Source organism: Galendromus occidentalis, unplaced genomic scaffold (assembly GCF_000255335.2).
Source record: "Galendromus occidentalis unplaced genomic scaffold, Mocc_1.1 scf7180000075756, whole genome shotgun sequence".
NCBI classification, from domain to species: Eukaryota; Metazoa; Arthropoda; class Arachnida; order Mesostigmata; family Phytoseiidae; genus Galendromus; species Galendromus occidentalis.
The window spans coordinates 544,440-563,109 of NW_003803746.1; the positions used below are offsets into that span (position 1 = coordinate 544,440).

The following is an 18,670-nucleotide window of genomic DNA, read 5'->3' on the forward strand; positions in this document are numbered from 1 at the left end:
TATGACGAGCGTTCCTTCCTCGAGACACTTGAATAGCAAGCGAACATCACTTTCTTTCCCAAGGGGAAACACGTGTTTCGTGTAGCATTCAACTCCGTGGGGGCTTGGAGCCCCGTCCCGCCCACTCCCCTTCAATCGAGAGAACCGACGCCATGTCAATGCTCGCTTTCGACAAGCTGTCAGCTCGGCGCTTGACTTAAACCACAGAAGCCAAGAATAAATTCTCAGGGACCAAGCCATCGACGTGATGCATTCTGTGGGCTATCAGCTCTGATATTCATCTCTGCGGATCTTCCGAAGCGAAATTTCGGGATCGATGTGTTTCGAAAGTGTCTCGGCACCATCTGGCTTCCTCCGCCACCGCGTGAGCGATACAGTGTAGCATAAGCGGCGAACCTATGCGCGCGAGTGCCGAGCGAGGCGGATCCGCCTCCGGAAAATCTGATCCCGAGGACCGGTATCATTAATTCCACTCGAGTGCAACCACGAATGCATCCGAGCTTTCGATCAACATCGGAGTCGTTGACCATTTTCCTGGCCTTCCGAGCTGCCCTGACTTCAGGGATCGCGGCAGCGGACGGAGAACGTCAGGCACGGCGACCATCAGTGCTCCGCGCTCTCGACTGTCTCATAGCAGTGACGAGCGGTGCAAGATTGATGATGTGAGAACTCCCATTTCCGAGCTTTCGGAACGGGAGTTTCTAATCCGAGCTCCCGTGTGATTCAAAATATCTCCCCAGCCTGTCTCAGAATGGCTAGTCATGGAATGGATTTCTCAAGCCATGAATTTCCCTTGTGGAGTCCTACTGCTTTCCACCAGAATTTCACGGCCGAATCGGAGGGAATCGCCTTCAGCGCAGACACGATCACAGCCACGCGATAAAACTCCACGATGTTCTAGCGGAAATCTCACATCCAAAAAATGTACTCCTCTACATTCTTTCAGTGAGGGTTCCGTCGAACGGGATATAGTAAGGACATGTGACTCAAAGAGTTAAGTTTCTCTCTCGGTGTCCGATAGAATAATGCGTGAACGCACGCTCCAACAAATGTCGGACGAAATAAGTCAAAGGAGCCGGCTGGAGGGCTGGCTAGCTTGTCGGTCGGTCGGAGGACGAAAGCCGATGAGAGGATCTCACAGAGAGAAAGATGCCCGGAGAGGGTCTGTTAGGGAAGGGACAGACTCGAGCTTCAGACTAGAAGCGGGCTACGACATTTGCTTGTCCGTAGCGGCATTCGACGTTGTCCTAAGTGAGACTTGAGGGATCTGCTTCGGCTGATGTTTATCGTGCATGCTGTGCTTCACGGAGTGTGACAGTGCGTGCTGATGCTGAAAATGACCGCGGAACATGATCCTGCCCCGCCGAGAATCCCTGGGACGCACTCCCGATAAATTACCGGTGAACCGTGCGAACACGCACCGAAAATCTTCCGGAGAAACCTACTCGAGACATTCGACGACGGTGGAGTCTGACAAACGAAACGAACACATAAACAGACGACGCCAGACATCGTAAGAATGTGATTCAGAGTCCCAACAGATCGTGATTCACTTTGCGCCGCCGTTTCCAAGTATGGAGTGGGATAATTCAACGGAAATCTCTCTAAACGTAAGTGTCTATTCCAGCAGAAATCGTATGGCTCCGTGTTCTTTCTCACGACTCAGCGCGGATTCGATCAACATCGGAACAGCTTGTTGAAAGGAGTGGATGTCGGAGGGAATTCTCGCGCTCTCGCCGCCCGGAGGCAGTCCCGGCAGAGGAAGAGCACGTTTTTTTCGGATCCGTGCTAGGGCCTGCATCTTTTTTTCCGTGTTCGATCTGGCGCCAGGTATCAGCGCGAATCCATTCTCTGCGAGTTCTACGAATCGGTTCGGACGGGCTGAGAGAGGTGCAATTATTCCGAGTGACGCCTATGATGTGACACACTCGTGAGTCTAGAACACACGATCCCAGAATCTTTTTGGGATTCTCGAGCTCTAGAAACTTTGCAGCTTGATCCCCGCGATCTCGAATGCGTGTCTGCTTTTTCCGCATCGTGGTCTACCAGGGATTCTGGCTGTCAGAGGCTCAGATCGTCTCGAGTGATTGTTTTCACTTGATTCGGGAAGCGTTGCAGCTGCTCGAGGAAAAAATCAACATTGTGCCGTATGCTCCCTGACAGCCCGGATTCATGATATTAGGGGTTCCCGAGCCGAGAAGGATCCCTCCTCGAAGACTTACAATAATTGTCTCGTCCCCACAGACACAATTACTACTATAGGAATAGATCCATAACACGAACAGGGGGGAAGCTCCCGTATCTTCGTGTAGTTATCAGAGCGAGTTCCGAGAGTAAGGAAGCTCCTTCGTCCTGATCGGCACCGGCTCCAGACTGGAGAAAAACGAAACCGGAGTGTGATGTCATCCCAGTCATCAACGAATCGGAATTCCTCAATTTTTAAAGAGGTCACCTCCCAAATCTCGAATATGAGAGAGCCAAGCATGAGGGAATCGCCCCAGACTCTCATCGGTCAGGGTCAGGGACCATGTACCTGATGAATTGGGGAGAACCACGGTGCTTCTATTGCTCGGGATAGGAACATTCCATAGAGCTCAATTTAGCGAGACGGTGGGCTCTAGAATGAAGAATACGGGGGTTGAAATCTCTCCAAATATAATCGATATAAGGATAATCGAGATCCAAAGATCACGTCGGTCTACAGGACCTTTCTTTTATTGTTCGAGAAATACGACCAGTGTCAGACGAGCCGTCCTTTCCTGTCAAGGAAAGGAGCGGATTCATCTCCGAGTGGACTCGATACTTTGCGATTTGTGCCAGAACATACTCGTCATGAGCGCGAGAAGTCCTCGGTCCATATCGGGAGCTAAACTTGAGTTGCTAGCGCACTTCGAAGTTCTGTTCCCGAGCTCGACACTCATGTATCTCTTCGGAAGTCAACAAAGAAGGGGCAGGAAGAGTTCCTGCTCTCGAAAGCGGTAACTTTCTTCGGGAGATTCGAACAGGCATGCGGGTGAAGTTCTCTGCGGGACTCAAAGTGGTCCCGAAAACTTAGAGAACGTCCCAGAGGTTTGCATTGCCTCCTGCTCGAGAAAAGCAGTGCATGCTCTCCCGCAACGGGCTCCGCTGAAACGGTTAAATGGCTGGAATGAGTTGCTGAGCTCCGAATGCCAAGCGGTAGGTGATCATTTCTCGCACGGTCCAGCTGAGATTTCGTCACGAGCCTCCCAATTCCTTTGAGGAATCGTGGTGGATTTCCCTCTTGTTCCCTCTATGATTCGCATCGTGGTCGTGTCGTTGCGTCGAGCTTCATGAGAATTCGTTTTATTGTTAGTACTTTGTCCTCATGCTCGTGTCGCAAGGGCGCTTCCTTCGCCCGGAAGTGCTCGTTTTTCTCGAATAGCGAGTTCAGAGTGAAGGCAAGTGCATCCTAATCGCAGAAACGGTTCACATTATTTCTAACTCGTGCCTGTTCGTGGAAACTGCCGGTTCAAAACTATCGGAGCTGCTGTCCGCTTTGGACAAGTTCCAAATCCCCAGTCGCGCACCTGTGCTTCCCGAAGCGCGGGAAGCAATCTGGGCTCATGCCACATCTCGAGTACCTACGCCAAACTCGGGCGTTAACCAACCGGGATTTGGAGCAGAATACTGAAAATAAATGCGAGAGCGATTCCACCGACGACGAGACATGCACCTCTACATACGCATACGGTCGGCTGTTTGTGAGTGTCTTCTCTGAGTGAGAATTATTTGCGACAGGGCTTCGAATGTTATTCTTTGCGCAAAAGTCCCTGACTTACTGGCTGACGGCGCGGCCGACTGGCTGACTGACTGACTTACGGGCCGGTGGACGCGCGGACCGACGTGAAAGAGTGAGTCACTGTGTCACCACCGTAAATCAAGCATCCGCCCCATAACAACAGATAAATAATCGCTTAAGCCATTTCTTCTCCGTGAGCCTGAGATAGTTCGGATGCTGCCGCTCGAGTCGGTCGCGTCTTCTGGTTTGAATCACTCGTTTTTGTTTTGACGATGACGGCGGTCGCGTTGATTTCAAGGGAGCACGACATGAGGGTCCGCTTTTCGAAAGCCGATTGACTTTGTCGGAAGGATGCGGGTGGCTGAGCCGGCGGGAGCAACTTCCACACGAGCCTGCGATTCTAGTGATTGGATCGAGAGTGACTTATCAAGCGTGAAGTATAATATTGTCAAATTGTTTCAAAGCAGATCCGCAGAGAGCAGACCTCAACTCATTATCGGCCTTCTAGCGGCTACTTTGACCGCGGAAGTTGCGACCGTTCGAATTTTCGTCTCAGACAGAAGCATCCGAATGCTCGGACGTACCGTAAATTCCACTCGGAAACTCTTGAGTCGGACCAAGATTAAGAGGCAGGTCCGGAGTTTCCGCGAAGCGTTTATGGAGACCGGTGCCGGAGACTCCAATGGCGCGAGTCCAGATGCCGGAGACTCCAATGGCGGAAAAGTCTTCCGGAGTTCCCCTGAATGATCTTTCCACACACGAACGCCCAAATAATGATCGGGAGCTGTAGCGGAGTCTTATTCTGGAACGTTTTTCTCTTTCTGCTCTCGGTCCGGTTGGAAGGTCATCGGTGCCCGATGCCTATGGAAAGTCTCGGGACGCGGAGCACCGAAACTTGCAGAAATCGTTGGTATTGCAACCGCGGCAGAGACTGCAACGGAAACGCTCGAAATGGTTATCGAGATAGACTCGGAGTTGCCCACAATCTAGCCGGGCGATTCTTCTCGCTCCACCTGCTCTCCGTGCCTGTAGGATCCGTTTCATTCCAAGGGCCCCGAACCTACTCTGAACCTTTACCTTCGCGCCGGAGAACCGTTAGTCTCTCCACGCTCGCCGAAGGACCCGGGCCGAAATCGTGTAAGCCATCCTGGGAGGGGGGAGGTTCGAGCGACTGAATTCGCTAGTGATTATTCTCTGCGAGTTTCCAGTCACTCTACCGAGAGCAGCTGCTGAGGAAAGCGGACCGAATGGAGCTCTTGTAGCCGGCCTCTCTGAATTTTGCATTAGCTGCGCATCACCGTCGGTCGGCGGTCTTCGGGGCACCCCATCGCAATGTTGTTCCTGAGTTTGTGTTATTCCTTGGAGTAGTCGCTCCGACCGTCGGGTCGGAGGACGTGGCAAGCAGACAGATAAACTATTTTTCTTTCACTTTGTCTTTCAGTCAGTACGCCCTCCGGTTGAGGTTCTCCCGTCTGTTATTGAAACTTCGTCTTGGTCAGTTGTAGGACGACTGCCGAAAGTTTTCCTTCCTTTCCTGGTTTCGTCTCCTCCGACTCGTATCCCGTCGTCCTCGACTTTCGAACCATCGCTATCCAGAACCGACTTCTTCGCTGCGCGATGACGTGTCTCGTGTTTCGGCGAGAGGCGGAAAGCTTGCCAGTGCACATTTCCCATCTGCTAATCCTCTCTCCCCTAATTTCCATTGCCGTTTGCGAAATCCACACCTGCGGAACAAATGAGAGGAGTCGCGTATTATTCGACGATGATAGAGCTCCGAAAGCGGCAAATTGCCCCGCGGACGCTTTACCGCTCGCTGTCGAGCGCGAATTTCTCTTCCGAATTCCCCTCGTATTGCCTCATCCTGCTCTTTCAGTCAGTCGTTTTCTCAACCCTTCCCGGCTCTTCGAACAAGTCATTAGCTCCGATCGGACTCATTGCGCTCAGAATAATTGCTCGATTTGGAGTTGCTCCAAATTACAGGTTCGTCCTCTTGTCGTTTTTTTGAACTTGTCGTGTTAATTCAATCGTTTCAACAAGAGTCACAGGGACGCTTTGCCGATCACAGAGACTCCGAGAGCTGGTACGAACCTCTGTCGTGAGAATTCTTGAAATTCGACTCCTCGAGCCCGAGTATGGATCCGCCTCGGAGCTTCGCGGAGAATCGCTCAAGTCACTTCCGTTTCCGCGATGAGTGAAAGAGACGCAGGCGCGGAGGCGCCGACGCACCGTTGGCTCATTGTCGTATTTTTTCCTGCGCGTAATCCGAGCAGATTCTGAGTGTTTCAATGTTTGTCTCTCGGGAATGAGGGAAACTGATGGATTGAGCCGGAAAGTTGGAGACGGAGAGCGGTGGAGAGGGCACCAGGGGTGAGAAGTAGGTATATAAAAATACATACCCCGGCCTCCCACGAGGGAAGTCATTCCCTTGATCGTCCCTGAATCGTGGAGCGAAAAATTATTCTGTTTTCGATAGAAGTTCCTCATTCGTTATGGAGCAGAAGGTCACAGGATTCCATTCTGCGCTCTCGAATTTCCATGACAAACATCCGCGCAATTGTCGTGCTGTGTTGCGCCCTGCTGTCTGATTTGTGGGAAACGAGCAAATCGGCATCCGATTTCAGAATGAAGCGATGTTTCCCGAGCTGAGAGTGGAGCTCTCATTATTTTGCCTCGAAACCAATCCCAACAGAAGCGAGTGCACCTCGGACCTATTGTCCTATCCATTCATCGGAGTCCAGTCGTCAAAGACACACACTCGAGCTGAAATTCGACTGAGACCAGAATGCCTAGATTCACAGCATTTCGATTCCCGCAGTCAGCGTACCCGCGAGCGGAAGCCGGAGCTCGAGTATGATCGCACATTCCTCGAGTCAAACTTTTAGGGCAAGACAGACGTCTGAAAAACGGAAATGATACACCGACCCTTCCGAATTTCCCTGCAGAAGGTAGCAGGATGGACTGAATTTCCTCAACATTGAGTACCCTCCGTGGTCACACGTACACGCTACAATAGAATTGCTCTGACCTGGACTCGCGGGTTTTCGCTCGAGATGTCGAGGATTATTTTGATAGCAAACATGGTCAAGTGAGCTCGAGCATACATACACACGTGCGCTCGGCTCGAGCACACGGCATCAGCCCATTCCATCAATTCACCACTTTCTCGACGTATTTGTATAGCAATCGTCGGTGGGTCAGTTCTTCTATGAAGGTCTTCTACTCTTGCCGCCAGCCAACCTGACACGATTCGATCCGACAGGGGTCCCGAGTGACTTTTAGCCGCAAGCGATCGCGCAATACCCGGGGGGAGGGGGTTGAGATTGCACATTCCCCCGCCCACATCACGGATTGAATACATGGACACGCACCTCTTTCCTCATCTAAAAACCCGACCGCGCTCCGGCGTCCTGGCCGCACTTCGGTTCAACGACTGCTATCTAGGAACACCTACACACGTAAATACGCAACTCGACCTTAGTGGTAATTTTCACTCGTGTGACGTTGACGTACGGAGGATCAAGCTCTTTCGTGTTTCGCTCTATTCGACTTCCATCGGAAGCGTGATGAGTGGGAAGCTGAATGAGAGGAACGATCGAGATCTATCAGTATGGGGAGCGAGGACACACCGCGAGCTTCTTTCCGGAGATCGGTGGGAAGAAAACCAAATTCCGGTGTCCCAACCTCGACTTGAGCACTTTCCCCGATGGACCGATTTTCGTCCACCTACCGATCATATCCGACAGGACACAGCCTGCCCGCTAACGGCTTGTCAATAGGACGGAACGCCGATAAATGTCCGATATCGTTCCCGTGTAGCGCGTATGCGGGATTCGACTGGCCGGGGCTCATCCTTTCATCGCTGGGGCGCTTGTTTTCCGCTCGATCTAGTTTCGCGCGAATAGTTCGTCCCTGTCAAGTCTCAATCGGACCACGATTCTATCAACTACCTACGGCAAACAAGTCTCGAAACGTCGTCAGAGCTTGTTGCGCGCGTTCGCCCCGTTTCTTCGAAAGCGATCGTTTTCCGATTCTCGCCAGTTGTCTCGATAGCCCCACTCAGGGGTTCCCTGCATGAATAGAACGAGGGCTAAATGGTCGCGAACACGGTCGTTCCGGCACGTAGGGAACCGGAACGGGTTCGGGAGAATCTGCTCTTGCAATCCCCGATCGGGCTGGCCAGCGCGCGGGACCGTTTTTATCCGCAACAGAGATCAATCACGCTCCTGGAGTTAACGCTGACTGCATGCCGCGATCGGTTGCGTGTCGATTTCGTGGCACCTGCATGCCCGTGGTCGCTTTTCGTGAAGTGATTCGTCCTGAGCGGGTCAGAAACGGGCTCGGAAGGATGTCGCCACCTGCGGAATCGGCAGCTGCTGCTGGAGATCACTTTATTCGTTACAAGGTTACTCCGCGGAGTAATGGTCGCAAGACCGTCTATTATCTCGGACTGAGACCGAACGTCTGCGTCCGCATCGGAGAGTCCCATGGGGTTTGCTCCGTCGCCATAGCGGCACAGGAGGTTCAGGGGGCGCGAAAAGGGGTTCGTTGACAGGTCGGACGAGTGTTTGACATAAATTCGTGAATCACGTTCGAGATTATGATTCAAATACATCGAGGAAGGTCGCAAGTGCTGAGCGGGACCGTCATATCGGCCGGCGACCCCAATGAATCGACCTCCATGAGCGGAATGAAACTTCGATTGGAGACGAGAGGGGTTGCTCAATCCATGGCAGTTCTTTGGGGTTTCAGTATCCATCAATGCTGGCAGTGCCGAGAGTTTGCATAAGGTCTCTTCGATTCCGACACGTTTGAGAAAGAAAATCGGGGCATCTCTCGAGCCCGTCGACTCCGCGCATTTCTCTTCTCGAACATGTGGATGTCGCCGGAATGATCGAAGGAATTCTCGAAAGTCTGTCGGAGTCACATCTACTCGGTAAAAATTACAACTCTTGGCTTTCGCTGACGAAGCAGAGTTCTTTCGAAGGCCTCCGTCGGATGTTGACGTGTGACGCGGTCGCTTCCTGCCGAACTCGGAGCCTCTGTTTCTCAATTGATGCATTGTTGCCTTTCTTGGACCGGCCTTGGACAGGATTGAAGGAAGTGTTCACTGGACCCTCCGCCTTGAGATGTCTGTCTGGAAAATCCCTGCTGGAGGTGCTCCGCCAGGGGAGGAGAGTTCGGCGAATTGAGTAACGAGCCGCGCGTGATGCATCCCACAGTGTTTCTGACACGTGACTTTCGGTTGAATTTTATACTCTCCCGGGAAGCCTGCCGGAATTGATAACTGCATCAACCAGTGTGCGCGAATTATATCCAGCAGAATATACGGAGCGGCATCCGATACCGTCTTACAAATCCAATAAAGGTCAAAACCATCCACGCTATCTTCCAAATAGCTTTCCGTCCGAGACACCTGTTCCGGAGGGCTTCCTGGAGAAAGACGGGCTCTTCCTTTTGGAGGCGTAAGCGGGAAACGTGTATCTCCAAGAGATCTCGCGATGGGCAGGAGAATCCGGAACCTTCTAAGAAACGTTTCAGTTTGAGTCCAAACGTTTCAGTTGGCTTTTTTTTAAACTCTTTTTGTTCCAAGGAGAACTAGTTCCGAAGTCCAACGGAGCGTAAAGCGGGAGAACTTACTATCGCCGCTGGTATGCCGTGAGGGAGACTCGCAGATAGTTATATTGATATCCGGAGCTTAGCCTCTGGCAATGTTCACCGGAAATATTCTTTCTGTTTTGAAATTGGCAAAAATAATTTTCTGCTCCTCCAGAAAGAAAAATCCCGATGCCTTCCACATGTCTATTCCTAGTCGCAATCGAACATTGAGCTGTCTCGCAAGCCTGCGATATACGTAAGCTTATTTTTATTTATACTTAGCTTTATTTATCCTCATCATTGTTATTAAAAACCCCACTAGCTATTTATTTATTTATTTTTTCCATTTTTATTCACTCTGGTCAGTGTTCTCTACGCTCCCTTGATTTCTCTCATTCCCCCCCCACCCCTATTCATATTCTCGTTATCTCGTCCAGTCCGACATCCACCGCAACAGAGAGGTCCCGGCATAACGAAGAATATAGGGATTCATTAATAAGAGGTCCGCGACGGATCGCCTCATCTGCTAACTGACGCCAGGATTTTCTTGTCTCATTGACAACTTTCACCCCAATGATCGCGCGCGCGAAGAAATTATTCACACCTCGCTTGGACGTATCCGAGCCTCGATGCTCTCGTCGACGGTCGCCGCGACAACAAGCTCGCCGACTTATATAGTTCTCATCCTCTTTTAGTACTAAGAATGTGTGCGGTCTTCTCAAAACATTCCGTGTTTACGGTCCCTCCGACTAGATGCAGGATCTTCTCCCTCTGGCGCTCCTGTCGATTCCTCGGTGTTCTCGCTTCAGGAATTCCGTGCAAGCTATTCTTCACTGTCTGAAAACAATAATATTCGTTCATCTCTCCGACGGGGTCCCGGCTCGTGGGAAGTCCAGAAGTTCGACGCCGTCCGCCGAATCCTCCCCCTCCACATTACGTGCTCGAGGAGGAGTTCCAGGACGGTGCTGTGGGGAAAAACAGCTCGGAGGCGTGCGTCGCGTCGTCTCCGGGAGATCCGCCGCGACTGCCTCCGAACGGACGAGCCCCCCGTGCTGTGAGCAGAAGGTTCGGATTAGGGGACGTACCGAAAGGATCAAAGTCATCGATCGAGCCATTCCGTTGACATGACTCGGATAGCCTCAAACTACGAGCGCTTTTCCGGGGAGAATATAATTCATATCCCCCGTTGCCCGCCCCGTGTTATCGCAATCAACGCGAGACACGTAGCTGCATGGGATCGACGAGTACACATTCGTTGGGTCCGATTGTTAGGCGTCCGTACGCTGGCTCGTACTGTCACAACCCCTTCACTGCTTTAGCATAAATGGGCTCCGTGTGCATAAATATAAATCTCGGCCTCGCATTCAAATGCGCTCCTACCGCCTGCTGTAAGACTCCCGAGAGCTGCCGGCTCGTTAGTATCGTTCCGAGACAAACTTGTACATCAACGACTCGCTCTTTCTGCCTTTGCGGAGACGTCATCTGTCGGTTGGAGCGGCTCCGCAAATGAATCGAAGCAATGAATACGTCGTGAACATTCGTCGGTGCCGCATCATGAATGATGCTCGAGCCCGAGCGGAATACTCAGATTTCCGAGTGGATACGCACCGAAAAAACTCATCTCCCGGATCGGTGTGAGGGACCTTGAATAAGCAGCGGGTTCGGACGAATCCCTGAGCTGATCGGAGTGATCCCTCTTCAAAGCAGGAGCCCCATTTCGCACTTTCTACCGCTCCGGCTTCCCTTGCGGGAAATTTATCGGGAGAATGCGAAATCTATCTCTCATCCAGGACCCATATCGGGAGGGGACCATCCCCCCGGCGGGAAGCTGATTCTACAGAGGACCTGCGACTCTAGCAGGTTCTGGGTCGAGCGAATCGATTCGGGATAAAAAGGAGGAATGCGAGCTTGGAGATACCCAATTAGCACAAGCGAACGATCCCCGCTTGAGGAGTGGCCTCAACCGGAATCACAAGTCTAAATGTACGGGAGCTCACGCGAAAATCGCATACTCGTGGCGTCGAGTACTGCCGACTGAATTAGCTCTTTACAACTCGAGCCCTCGAATCCCCGCTCCTCCTCTGATGGATCCCTCAAAAGCAGCTGTTCCAACACTTTCCTAGAAAACCGAGCATCAGCCGCCGACACCAGCCGCGGGAATAATATCCAGGGATCGATTTCCCGAGCTCCGATCATTATAAATTGGCGTAAATTCGCGAACGGCCCCGCGTCAGTCCCCTCGGATAATTCCCGACAAGAGATTTCTCGAGCTCCTTGTCAAGTTTTCGATGCTCTGAAACGAGAATGGCTGGAGGCTTCTCCGTTGGGGAAAACATTATCCCTTCCGCCCAAGACTTTGTGACAAAGCTCTACGTCAAGAGATCTGTATAGAATTCGTGTCAAGAGAAAAATGACTCGCGAGAAAATTCGAGCGTCGCCGCTCAGGAAGCTCAGGCTGCCAAGTTCGCGTCGGCACGGCTTCTCCCCTGGCTGAAACCCTTGACTCGATTCTCCCCGATCCGGGGACGCGAGACAGTGGTCGTTTCTGGTACCTTTGCCCCGGCGGCATTGTTTGCGTCACACAGAACTCACCAATTCTTCCTCTGGAGCTCCCTCTGCCCTTGGCGGGATCTGGTTTCCCCATGAGATGTTTTGAGGCAGAACCTGCACCTTCGCGGGCTGCGAATGCGGTGGACGGATTGAACGGGAGCTACCCGGAACAACAGGCTTAATTCTCATCCGAGGGCGTACGGAGCGTTTTCGCTTTCCCCGGGAGAATCCTCGACTCGGCCCCACTCAATCTTCCGAAGGAACGTCTCCGCCTCTGCACATTGAGCATCCTCCGATAAAGTCGGATGTTCCCGTCGAATCGCTATACCGCATTCTATCGCTTCTGTACAGGCTGGCAGGCCGACCTGAAGTCAGGTCATGAGCTATTTCCGTCTTGAGCCTAACCCGTAACTCTCTTTAAGCCCTGTGTCTCCTCTCGGCCGTGTCTCTAGATATCCTGATTTTTCTCTTCATGTCTTGACAGGTTTGCGAGCGTTCCATTGATGCTTTCTCCGTCGCCATACCGAATCGAAGGTCGAATGATGTTTTCCCAGACAGCGTCTTCCTTGTGCAAGGGGACATTCTCATCTGATCACGATGTATGCCGCTGCAGATGGGGATTCAGCTCTTAGCAGATGGTCACCCGCTGTCCTTAAGCTAATCTGCGATTGCTAGCCTTTTGTTTGGGATGAGAGCGGCTCTCGGCGGAAATCACTTTCAGCCTGGGGTCTAAACGGCAGAGCTTCTCTGGCAGACTTTTGAACAGGTCGGCAACCAGACAGGCAAGCTGCCTGGCGGCCTTGTTTCAGGCCGCGAACAAAGAACTACACCACCGGTCGCCACTGAAAACAATGAACAGAGAGAGTTTTGCAACAGCTGGAGAAAGTCGGCGAATCCAGCGCAGTACTGAGGAGGCGTCTTTGTCGTTCTTTCCTCTCTCGTCGAAGCACTAAAGGAGCGGAGGCTTGAGTTACTTGCTTGCCTTATTTTTTCAAGCCGACCCCCGTCTCCTCAGGTCTTGACTCGCTGCCTGTCGAATATTCTTGGTCGCCCTGAAACTTGGTACAATCCGCGTGCTGATCGCGCAAAGACCGAGTCGGAGTCCTTGCTCGGCTCAAGCGATTTCGCGGAGTCGAGCCCAGGAGCTCTCCGAGCCGAGATCCAGAGACAGGGGAGGACCATTCGGTCCTCACTGACCTATCGTGGAATTATTTCCTCTATCCCGATGGTTATTCATTTCTGACCATGAATACGACCACCTGACGCCAAGCTGAGACCGCATCCGATCCTCCGCGGTTGGAGGTTGCCGCGGCACGGCCGCCTCGGGGAAAAGACTGAAGGATAATTATTTCCCTCCCGCATACGAATTGCATCCCTCACTTCGCGGCGGCCTAATCCAAAGGCGCTCACAATCGGCGAGAGAGAGCACCATCTCTTCGGAATCATCGACGCACTCAATGTTCCTCGATCTTTCGATATTTGGCCTACAACAGAATGAGGAACGTTTTTGAAGAGCGGACAGATCCTCTGGATCCACGAATTCTGTCCCATTCTTCGCCCCTTTTCGCTGTCAATTCAGGTTCGCTCCCACGTCAACGATTCTCAATGTCGGTTGGCGGATCGCCGCCGTCAATTCTACACCAGGATCAGAATAGTGCCGCTAGCGAGCGAGCGAACGTTCGGGGAAAAAAGAGCTCACGGCACGTTTCCACGACGACATATTAATAAATTTCAAGCATGAAGCAGAAGAAGCCATTGAGCCCACTCGAGCGAATGCCTCCGTTCGGTTGGGTTTCGCCGAGCTGTGGTCAGGGAACTTCATTTTGATAAGCTGTTGGAGCTGACTCGGGAGACTGTCGCACGCCGATACATCAATCATCGGAAGTGAAGCGTGACCATTTCTCTGAGCATGAGCTCGAAGAACGAATTATTCTCCCCCAAAGAATCTCTCCAGTGTTCTTCTTGGAATGTTGTCTTCCGTCTTCGGCTTCCTGACGCCGGATGCACTCCGGGGCTTTCGGACGCCGAGAGACAGCATGATACCCTCTCTTCCTCATGTTGTTCGGAGTGTTTTTCTCCATCCTGGCAGTTAGGAAGCGGCGGAGGAGCATGCGACACGGATTGATCGTCGAAGTTAAGAGGATGCGCTTGACAAGTTATTCGATCCGTTTTTTCCCTTCCCGCTGGAGACACCCTCCCACGGTCCATCCAGTTCACTTGTTCGAAAAATAATCAATCACCGGTAGCTGTCACCATGGGCATCCGAAGATGCTCCCGCGAAGCGTCTAATCGAAGGCTAAGGAAGCCTGAGAAATCGCATCAATGATAGACACTTTGGAGCAGCAGGGCATGGGGCCGGTCGCGCGACAGAAGCGGGAAGAAAGGAACGCATCGCTTACGAGACGATTGCAACATGCTTCGAGTTGTCCGAGCTATATGATTGACGCAAAGACGTTGTTGGCGTGCTCAATCACACCGAACATTGCTTTTGCTGCAGTCGGCCTATGAGTTATGGTCACCGCACACACAGACATGCTTCCATGTCAATACACCGCTACCAGTGTTCTGCGAACTCGATCGGATGAATGGGACGGCCTATGGAACGAACAGACAGACGAACAGCGAGGGGAAGCGGAGCGATGCCGAGGGCTCTCCTCGGTCCGGATCTTACGGTTTCACGCCGTTTCCGGCGGGCAAAGTTCTTCGTGGAGCTACGCCAACACGGAAACGAAGTAGACCTGTCTGCCGAGAGGCCGTAATTAATATTTCCGCGGAAAATAGATTTATTTCGGTCGACCTCTCGCGGGTGGCTACAATGTATCAGGTGCGTTCCCCTCTCCAAACGCGGTAGAATCTGTAGCGGACCTGGTCCGACTCGGACTGCGAGATTAAAAAATTATGAGCTCGAGAACAGAGAGGAATAATAATAACAATTTACCCATCGAACGCAACGCGTGAGCGGACCCTGGGTTCCTGGTATGATCTGTGAGTGATTCAGGAATCTCAGTGATGAATAGATCGGTGAATATATTTGAGCGGAACGCCCAGCGGCCCAGCGAGCAGAATTCACGAAAATTCTCTCGGTATGATAAATGCGTTCGCTTGATTCCCAGCGTTAGGGAGGACTCGTGAGCTCCATCTAGATAGATGAATAAGCACCGAGCATTGGCAGCCCGCCTCGGCGTGATTGGAAGATGATCTGCCTGTGAGGTACAGTTGTCGAGGCTCTAAAGGCCGCGTAGGGTCCACCCTGACAAACCGAGTTTCCGATTGCTGACGGCCGCCGCAGAGAGCCGTATTCAACTCGTCAAGTCACTTAGCGGCCGGTCGTAAGCGTCACTCAACATTTTCGCCACGTTTACGCGAGCAATATCCCGCCTAGGATCCGCGAAGCATACACGTCCCTGCCGCTGCATGCCTCCATTTCCTCTGAGCTCATTCACAGATTCGGCGGACGTCGACAAATTCTTGCCTTCCAAGTCGAAGTGAGAAGCTGTACCAGCTGCTGACGAAACATTTTGCGGCTTGATCGTTTACGAGAGAATGAAATTTCACCTGATCGGCACGCTCAATGGGCCGTACGGATCGAACGGAATTCGTATTCAGAGAGAGAGAGCGCGATTCAATGAGAGAATTCCTGAACGAGAATTACCGTCGGTTCCTGCGATCGCATACTAATTTTTATCAATGCAAGCACAATGCTCTGCCGATTGGAGGGTCGAAGGTGAATGCCGATTCAGTCCGGCTCTTTGTTGTTCACACAAGGCGCCCTAATCCGAAATGACAGTGAGCCGGAGCGCACCTTAATCGAAAATCAATAATCACGTCGCGTCGTCGATGTTCATAATTAAATACGGACTCGTGCTCTCCGCTTGTCTCTCTGTGCATGATGGTTGGCGTTCGCACGGACGCCTAGTTGTTGATCATGCATAGACAGATTACATCCGCGGTGGATTATCCCGCAGACAGCCTCAGGCGCATGAACCTACATCGTCTCCCTACACGCATTCACGGGGCAGAGTCAATCACAGCTTCCCGTATTCATGAGGATCCGTATCCCGTATTCATAAGGATCTGGGCGTCCATCACCAATTTTCGCAATCCCAGTTTCCGGGGAGACTTCGTGAGTACAGTTGGATCCTCAGAGGTCTTGAAGTCCCGGAGGACGGGTTGGACGAAGGCGAGAGAGTCGAGAGAACGTATTCTGGATCTTGGCGACGCTCGTAAGCGGATGTGCTGGATAGCCTGACGAGAGAATCTGACAATATATCATCGGATCGATGAAACTCGAGAGGAGGACACACAGAGCCCATTCATGCTTCCTGTCATTGGCAAGCGACCACTAATCGAAAATCCATACGGCCAGAGCCCGGTCCCGTACTGAGAGGAAGGTCTCCAGGATACCGTCTTATCTTCAGGATGCGTGTCTGAGGCCATCCTCACGACAGTCTTGCGGTGTTCATATCGGGAATGTGCTTTTGCTAACCCGCGGCTCGCGAATCCCGGACCGCCTCATATGGAGTTCACGCTGCACTACGGAGTCTCAGTCAGTGTATGAGCTTCGGAAGGATCTCCGTCGTATCTCGGGAGAGCGCTATACGCTCAGTGTTGATTCTACGTGGTGCTTCAAATAACATCGGTGAACGAACGAGGACCCAACGACGATACGGAACCCTCAGTATGGCGGAAATTCGGTTCTCTCCCGAGATGATTTTCCTTTCCGGAGCTCTCGGAGTGACAAGGCGGGCGGTGGGTCAGCCCGGGAAGTGTCTCTACGCTATTTCTCATGGAAATAGTCTTCCCTCGCTCCTTCCGATCCGTTTTTGACCGCCGCCTGTCAAGCGGACGAACTCGGGAAAGCAAGCCCGTCCTTACATGCCTTCCAGAGCCAACCGATTTTATTGCGACCGGAACGACTATCCGCATGATATCATCGCCATGATGGCGTGTAAACGATGTCTGCCTGATGCTTTCAACGTGTCCACGTATGTCTGAGTGAGAGTTCTGAGAGTCCCCCGGGAGAATCTAGTCAAAGCACTGCTCCCGGCGGCAACAGGTTCATCAACCTAAAAACTCCGGTAATCCGACAGGTTCAGGTCTCTCGAGGACCTGGTAACTGCTCAGACGCGTCACCGGAAAGACTCAAAAATGTTTAGCGCTCGGGGAGGTAGCTGTGGAGGAGTGTGTTCCTCGGTGAGCCAGCTGGCATAATGCAAGTCACGTCTAGGACTAAGGGAAAGTCTTTTGTGGACTAGCTGTTAGGAGCCTTTCAGCTGACTCACTGGCCGATCGGGCAGCTGGAGGTCTTATACTGAGCAAAGAGTAGCTGTGAGAAAAAATAAAAATAAAATGTCCAGTCCACTAAACGTCTGTCCGGAGCTTCAGACCGCTACTGTTCGCGGGACCATCTTCCGGGATGGCTGGTAGAGCCAACTCGCGAGCCATTGTTATCCAGATCCGAACGCCCGACACAATGCTTTACAGAGATGCTCGAATAAATCGGAAGACATTCTTCATTCGCTCTATGCTTCGAAGCTCACAGATGTAAACATTTTTAGCTTGAGTGGGTCCGAGCCGTCCATTCGAGGCGCAGAGAGATTGTCTAATCGAGAACTCCGGCGAACTGGGAATTCACAAAGTGGTCGGACTACGAGGTGGCGATCACTGGCGCAGAACCATTCGGTGTAAAGCAGGCTCTTCTCACTTCGGCGCGAGGTCCCGGTTCCAGCTCCGGGAGTTACTCTGCGACGCTCAGAATCACGGCAGGATACGCAGCGAGTGACAGAAGGCGTCCGAAATCGATCGCAGATCGACAGATGCTGTCAAGAGCTCAGCTCCCGGGACGTACGGAGGATTCAGGATAGCGCAGCGACGGAATGACCGAGGTGTGTCGATCGGCGCCCGGCCCCTGCCTCGAGTCGCCTTGCATCGTTTCCGGGTCGTGTTGGGATGAGAATTATAATTCATCTACTCGACAGTCGAGCGAGCGACAAGTGTATCCGTGGGAAAGGAGGCTCATCGCAGAGCTGAGTACGTCAGTCCGCAGAATCTACGTTTTCAAAAAAAACACGGAAGAATTGTTCGGACTCCAAGAAATATCGGTCTGTGACCGGGCTCTGCTTCAAAACTTCGAATCGCTCATCTTGCGCCATGCTCAGCATGCTTGTTCAATGACTAGAGCGGATAGAGCCGTTCTAAATGTGGAGTCGTTTCCTAGACTACGTCCCGCTTAATCCGGAGGCTCAGAGCATCGTTAGTTCACCCCCTCCCCCTTCCTGAGCTCACAAGCCTTTCGGCATTGTCAGAACTTTGACGAAACCGCTCCGTGAAAAGTCACGCGGGGAAGGCCGCGTAGTGTCGATAGCTCCCCATCGCCATCAATTCGACCCGATATTCCGGTGAAAGATAATTTTGAAAAAATTCAAGAGGAGCAAGCTCACCCCCTTCACTCATTCAACCCCTTTCCCTCATCTCTCCGGTCCGCTGGAAAAACGGATCCGGGTTGAGATTTTCTCCCCGTTTCGATGGCCTCCTGAATCTGGTCGAATCGTTGAAAGCCTTCCGCGGTGACCTGCCGAAGTCTCCGATAAGGGCTGCAAGGTTCTCATCGGGGAAAAAAATTACATTCTCTAAACGCAAGCTGTGGGAATCCGGAGAGATTTCCCGTTAGGCACACAGAAGGCCCTCATGGAGGCTTTTTACGGCACCTGATCCTCACCTCCTCAATCACGGAGTATTCACACGCTCCGACGCAAGCTGCATTCG

The 18,670-nt window shown here is 52.2% G+C and overlaps 1 protein-coding gene across 1 annotated transcript in view; it reads left to right on the forward strand.

Moving 5' to 3' along the window:
• LOC100904112 (secretin receptor) overlaps window positions 1–18,670 on the forward strand; it is a 34,440-nt gene that overhangs the window by 8,837 nt on the left and 6,933 nt on the right. The window lies entirely within an intron of this gene.